The following is a 6970-nucleotide window of genomic DNA, read 5'->3' on the forward strand; positions in this document are numbered from 1 at the left end:
TGGGCTTCAGTAGTTGTGGCACATGGGCTCAGTAGTTGTGGCTCGCAGGCTCTAGAGCGCAGGTTTGGTAGTTGTGGCGCATGGGCTTAGTTGCTCCGCGGCATCTTGGATCTTCCCAGACCAGGGCTCAAACCCATGTCCCCTGCACTGGCAGGTGGACTCTCAAGCACTGCGCCACCGGGGAAGTCCCATTTACTGAATTGTTATCATGAATGAATGTTAAATTTTGTCACATTCTTTTTTTCCCTCTATTGAAATAATCATGTGATTTTTCTACTTTAGGCAGTTAATAGAGTAGACTTGATTGATTTTCAAATCTTGAAGAGTTTGTATAGATTGGTATTTTTTCCTTTCTGAAATGTTTGGTAGAATTTGCTAGTAACACCATCTGGGTATGGAGTTTACTTTGTTTGAAATTATCAAATTATGAAATACATTTCTTTAGTAATACAGTGCTATTGATGTTATCATTTTCTTCCTAAGAGAGCTTTGTTTAGTATATATCCTGCAAGGATTTGGTCCATTTTAGCTACTTTGTCAAACTTATAGGCATAGATTCACTGTAACATTTCCTTATTATTTCAAGTACTGCTTTGCATGGAGTGTAATGACCTTTCACTAACATATTTCCAGTTCTTGCAACTCAGCTTTTGTGCTCTTCCCTACCCCTCTCACAGTGGCTACTGTACCTTTTCCCAATTCTGTGCCACAAAGAAGACTTGCCCAGAACTTTCTCAGTGTTTTCTATGAATATATGTTATGTATACTTCTATATAATTTATTGTGTGACTGGATGTCGATATGTTAGAATTGGTGTTTGAAATAAGCAACACACATTCTTTAGGACCATGGTTTTTTTCAGAGTAAGACAAAAGAAATCTTCCTGCTGTGAAATGAGGAATCTCAGTAATTCCTACAGAATTATGGAATTCATAGTTTACAATATTTAGTCTGATTATATTTTGCCATCTTGCTTTGAAATAATTTTTATGTATGTTTTCTAACACTGATGGTATTTTTCAATTTTCTTGCTACTTTCAGTTGTTTGTTGTTCAGATTTCCTCAAAACTACCTGTATCCTGTTTTATCTTTTAGATGTGCCAGGTGCTATGTATTTCACTTGGCTAGCTGTCATCTTTTATTTGTGTAAAATACATTCATACATTTTATTTTTATTTAGAAAATTAGACTTCTGGTCTGAATTAAATCTGTGTTAAATTTATTTCTATCAGTATAAATATAACATAATGATAAGAATTTTTAATTTTTAGTATATGTATTTTCTTTCTATAACACTTGAAAATACATATAAAGCAAAAGGCATTTCTGTTATAGGGTGGGAATCAGTGGGGACAGGATTCCATTTTCATACAAGATGGGAGAAGAGTTCTATCCTTGTGTATTTTCACTTAATGTTTCCTAATCAGGAGATTGGTTGATTCATATCTGTCTTTAGATAAGGCCTCAATGGGCTGGGAATGAGGTTGGACCCTGATCATTTACTCCAACAGTGAAATTCAAGTTAATTTTTCTGTTTTCTCATATGACAAAAGACAAAGAGAAATAAGAGCAAATGTAATAGCCTGGAATCAGAAGGGAGTTAGAACTTTGATTCATTGTAGTAGTGTGAACTTGAGAGATTCACAAAGGGTCTGAAGGATGGGCTTATATTTTTCTAAATTATATGTTCACATGTTTTCACAATGACATATGTAATAATATGTCAGTGGAGTTTTACAGTCAGAGAAAACAGGTAGAACAAGACAGTTGAGCAAAGACCTTCTTTACTCTTCCGGATTATTTAAACAAATAACATTTTTCCTATGTATGCAAATAAAGATATTGACTATAGAAAACCAAATAAGGAAGCATAAGCCCTCAAAAATTGTGCCACAACACTTCTTGGCATAATAATACTATTAAAGTATAATAACATTTAAAAATACTATAACAATTAAATTCCTGTTAATTTCTAGTTTTATGGCAAAATTGCCTTCATAACCTCAAAAGTTTGGTGAAGACTGTAAGACCAGGAATTTTCATGATTGATTTTGAGAAGATATGACAACTAAATCACTATGGACTACAACTTTATTTTTATATATAAGTCAAATTGTACTTTTACATACAAAAAATTTGTAAGACTTAACTTCTAACATTTGGAAGTTTGTACATTCTACAAGTTATTTTGAAGTGATAAAAGGGTTTTGCAAATGCTGTCAAATGAAATATGCATTTCCAAATGCTGCTAGGGTGACCAAATGTATTCTTGTGTGTAAGATGTGTCTTGTAGTCACTTAAAATTGTTAATTGTCTCAGACATGATCTTAATGATACAAGTCAAGTGGTAGTTCTTCTTGAACTTGGCTTTTGAAAAAAATTCAGCTGCTGCTATATTGCTTCAGTACAGACAGCACCAAACATATAGGTTACCCACTCATCATATTACACAACATTAAAGGAGCCACAGAAGCACTCTTGGTGGTATAATGCATGTCTAAAATGAATTTTAAGATCATGAAAAATTTGATGTGTATATCTGTCAGGACTTGATGCGGTAAGAGAAAATGTTCAAGGTATTTTAAGCATAAAGCTATTTAATACAGGGAGTTAGGTAAACATAAAAGTTAAGTAAATATGAGCAAGATTTAGGCTGGGCCTACAGAAGTGATTTCTAGAATGCTATATGACCGCTTGCCATAAGAGCTATTGCCTTTGAGGCTGCAACTGAAAGTTTTGATTTTAAGAACACTCGCCTATAATTATGATCCCAGGATTTGGAAGTCACTGTTGGAACTTCCTCTCAATACTAACAAACTGGCTGGGTATAGAGGTGTGATAGAAGAACCTTATTTGCTTGTTAAAACCAGCCAAAACTGTCAGGAAGATAGGTGGAATTTTACCTCCCAAAAAAGATAGGTTGAAGTCCTAACCCCTAGTACATAAAAATGTGAGGTTATTTGGAAATAAAGTATTTATGGATGTAGTGAAATTGAGATGAGGTCATTAGGGCGGATCTTAATCCAACAAAACTGTTGTCTTTATCAAAAGAGAATATTTAGACACATACATACACAGAAGGAAGACAATGGTAAAGACAGAGGGAAAATGCCATGTGAAGATGGAGGCAGAGATTGGAGTAATGCTGCCACAAACCAAGGGACACATAGAATGACAGGCACCACTAGAAGCTAGGAAAAGTCAAGAAAGGATTCTTCCCTATCGACTTCTGAAGGAGCCTGGTCCTGCTGACACCTTGATTTTGGACTGTGATATGATACATTTTTGTTACTTTAACACATTCAGGTTATGGTACTGTTATGGCAGCCCTAGGAAACTAATAAATGGCCTATACCTGTCTTCTGCTTTCAAATCTTGAAATGACATTTGATTTATAGAAATCCAGAATCTTCACTGCAAGGACGTCTGTGAAATGGAATGTTTAGCATCCCATCCTTGGCAGTATAGTAAGACATTCTAGGACAAGGCTAGAAAGGGAGCTGATTTAATTCATACTGTCCATCTTGCCCCCCCCCCCCGTTGTTTTTTTGCAAAATTATTGGCAAATGGAGATGTGCAGCAGTAAAATGTTTTAATATTCCTAATTTCATCATTATTTTCCATCATTTTTGTTTGTTGTAATAGAGTTAGAATATTGTTGATAGAACTAGTACAAGAAGGAATCAGGAACAGAAGTGTGGAAAAATATATTTTGATTGTACTTTCCTAAAATCTTGTTTTGTAAACGTAAGCATTGAATATACAATAATAATTCAGACATGTTTTCAGCCTGAATAGAGCTCATAGATGACTTGTCAGTGAATTCAATCTAGGAAATGTGGTTCAGTAGGATTTGCGGCAAAGAGAAGTCTCTTAATGAATAAAAAAAAAGAAAGAGAAAGAAGTGTAGTTTATGTAATTTCAGAAATATGAAATTTAGAAAAGCCATGTGGTTCATTTGCCGTTTATGGAAATGGTGTTAAAGAAGAAAGCCTGGCCAGATCTGCAGAAGCAAATTGAGAGCAGCAGGCTCAAGAGGGCATTTATTGAACCATGACTATAATGAGCAGCACCATGCAGTGAAAAGGTAGGAAGAGGTGATAGATAAATGATAATATCCATATAGTTATTGAGAATTGAGTAAAGAATAAACAGAAAAAGGAAAGACCCATATGGAATGGGAAATACAGGGACCTGGGATGATAGGGATTGATTTGAATTGGTGTGTATGTAGGGGGTGGGCAGGTGAAGGCTTTGTCCTGGAGAACCAGACAACCAGAGGCTCTGTGGGAGAATGTACTAAGAAAGTAAATGTTAGAGTTCTTTTATTTATTCTCCCTTTCCAGTACCTTGAGATGCACGATGCTTATCTCCCAAACCTGTGATGACCCAGAGCTCTGGTACAGAAGTTCTCAGGAGTAAATTCAGTAGTTACAGAAGCCCTAACTTTATGAAGTGCTGAGAAAGACTGGTGAGGACAAAATAGCTAAGAGCAGCCCCTTTCTCATCCCTCCGGTTCCAAAATCCAAGACCTATTAAATTATAACCTAGGCAGTGTCTCCCCTGATATTAATTCCTAGGGAGAAAAGATGAAGCCTTTATTTGAGAAGTTGTTTTGTAGGTGAGAGGTGGCTGTGATTTTCTGCTGATTTGTTTGTCTACCACAGGGCTCATCCATTCTCCCCCCTACATTCTCTGGGGTTTTGGAGACAAATAATGTATGCATTGTCAGAATTACTGATATTTCAGAGGAAGGGAAGCTTACAGACTAAAATAACAAGACATTTAAGAACTTTTAAAAAAACAAAAAACAGCACATTGGAATATGCAGTTTGACAAAATTAGAAATATTAGAACAGATTCACCAAAAATTTAAAATCACACTAATAGTATAAAACAATAAGGGGAGATATTAACCACGTATGACAAGAACAAGAAAATAAAATGATAGAAACATTAATTATTAAAAATCAAGGTTAAAATAAAGAACTATTCTAATTAAGACTTTATTCAGCTTTTTGTACAACTTTCAAAGATCATTCTAAAAGCTCTGTGAAAAAGAATTACCTGGGTACTTCTGTGATGTGCAGACAAGAGACACTTGTCATATATAATACTCTCAAGCTGTTGTAACTAGCATAGTGTGGTATTAGTGCAAGGATATGTAAATTGACCAATGAAACAAAATACAAAGAAACAGAATCACAGATGTATGGAGTTTGGCATATGACAGAGGTAGCAGGTGCGATAAGTGTAGAAAAGGAGTGTTCTTTAACTGAAAGTAGGAAAATGGTTATACATGAAAAGAGAAAATTGTATACTCACTTCAATAATCAACTCCAATTGGATTAGGAACTTAAATATAAAACATAATTAAAAAGACAAATAGAAAATATTTCATTAAAAAGAAACAGGCATTGGATATAAAATAAAAGATTAATAAATTTGATATATAAAATTAAATTCAAGTCCCTTCACTGTTCTGCTTCTTCCCTACTTCTCTGGCCTCATTTTCTTCCCATATTTCTCACATTGCAACGTTCCCTCTTTGCATTATTGCATTATACTTTTCTCCAGATGCTACTTTCTCCATTTTCTGACCCAGAAAATTCCCACTGCACTCAGAAAAATAATGTGTGTTTAGATGCATAATCTACCTTTGATGTCAATAGTAAATATTTTTTCTACTACAACTATCTGAGTATATTTACAAAAATATAGAAAATTAGAGTATATAAACTATAGAAAGCAACTTATAAGCATGGTCTTTTAAGAAGGAAGGAAGGCAAGCAATAAAAACACTGAAGTTCTATCGTAAAAACCAATGAAGAAGAATCATAGTGTTATCTATGATACTACTAGGTTTCATAGAATCTCATCAATAAACAATAATAGTTGAGGATCTTAAAGGAACTGGAAATGTGAAGACCATTTTAGTTGAGGATGCTTTCTGAATACAAACACAGAACATCTCTAAGGTTCTAAAGTCAGTTTTCTCAGCAGTCATTCAACAGGACATTTTTGTCAAACGTTTTTTACCAAAATCCAACTGTTCTTCAGAAGCAAAGTGTATCTTTTCTAACAAGGACACACAAAAGATTTTATTAATATATGCAAGAAAAATGCTCCAAGCTAACCCATGCTGATAAAATATCTTGAATTTTAGATTAAATGCAGCCCTATAAATTCTAATATCATTGTGCTACATTTGATTAAATTTAGAAAACAAACAAAAAACAACAGGCAACACAATAAGGGCTTGAAATTGAAAACATATTTACAAATATTGGAGATTCAGAACATCACTGGGTGTTTGGACCAGACACATAAAATCTAGGAAAAATCATTCCTGAGGATTCAGAAATGATGACATGAGGTGTGCAGTAATCTCTCTTTCCAACAAAATAGTCATTTAACTGGAAAAAAATTATTTAAAAAAATACTTAAAGTCTCCTGAAGTTGTTCTAGGGGCATACAGCAGATGAAGAAACATTCACTAAAGGAAATCTGCTCTACCTGAGTAAGATGAATAAGAGACTATGGCATCTGAGCCATGGCCTTCTTCCTTACCCTTCGTCCAATCATCCAAGTCTTATGAAACTCTACTTGGGGTGCTTTACTCTGAGTGGATAAGCCAGGAATTCAGGGTTCTCTTTCCTGCCCAGAATGCAGTCTAGTGCTATGATTTCAACTTAGAAGGGACAAGTTATCAGGGTTCTCATCCCTCCCCATCCCTATGTTGCAGAAGCTCTGTTCCTACTGAGTGTTGTTAGAGGACTGAAGGTCCCTTAAATCACCCTGCTCTTTTGTGTAGGAAGAGAAACTTTACTCCAGGAACAGCAGGCTGAGAATATTGGGAACCTGATCATCCCTGACCCAGCTTACTTATAGGGCAGAGTTTCCATATCAGGAGAGGCAATCTGAAAAGACAGGGGACTACCACCTTCCCCAGTGCCTGTTTTTAGAGCAG

The sequence above is a fragment of the Stenella coeruleoalba genome, assembly GCF_951394435.1.
Source record: "Stenella coeruleoalba genome assembly, chromosome: 5".
NCBI classification, from domain to species: Eukaryota; Metazoa; Chordata; class Mammalia; order Artiodactyla; family Delphinidae; genus Stenella; species Stenella coeruleoalba.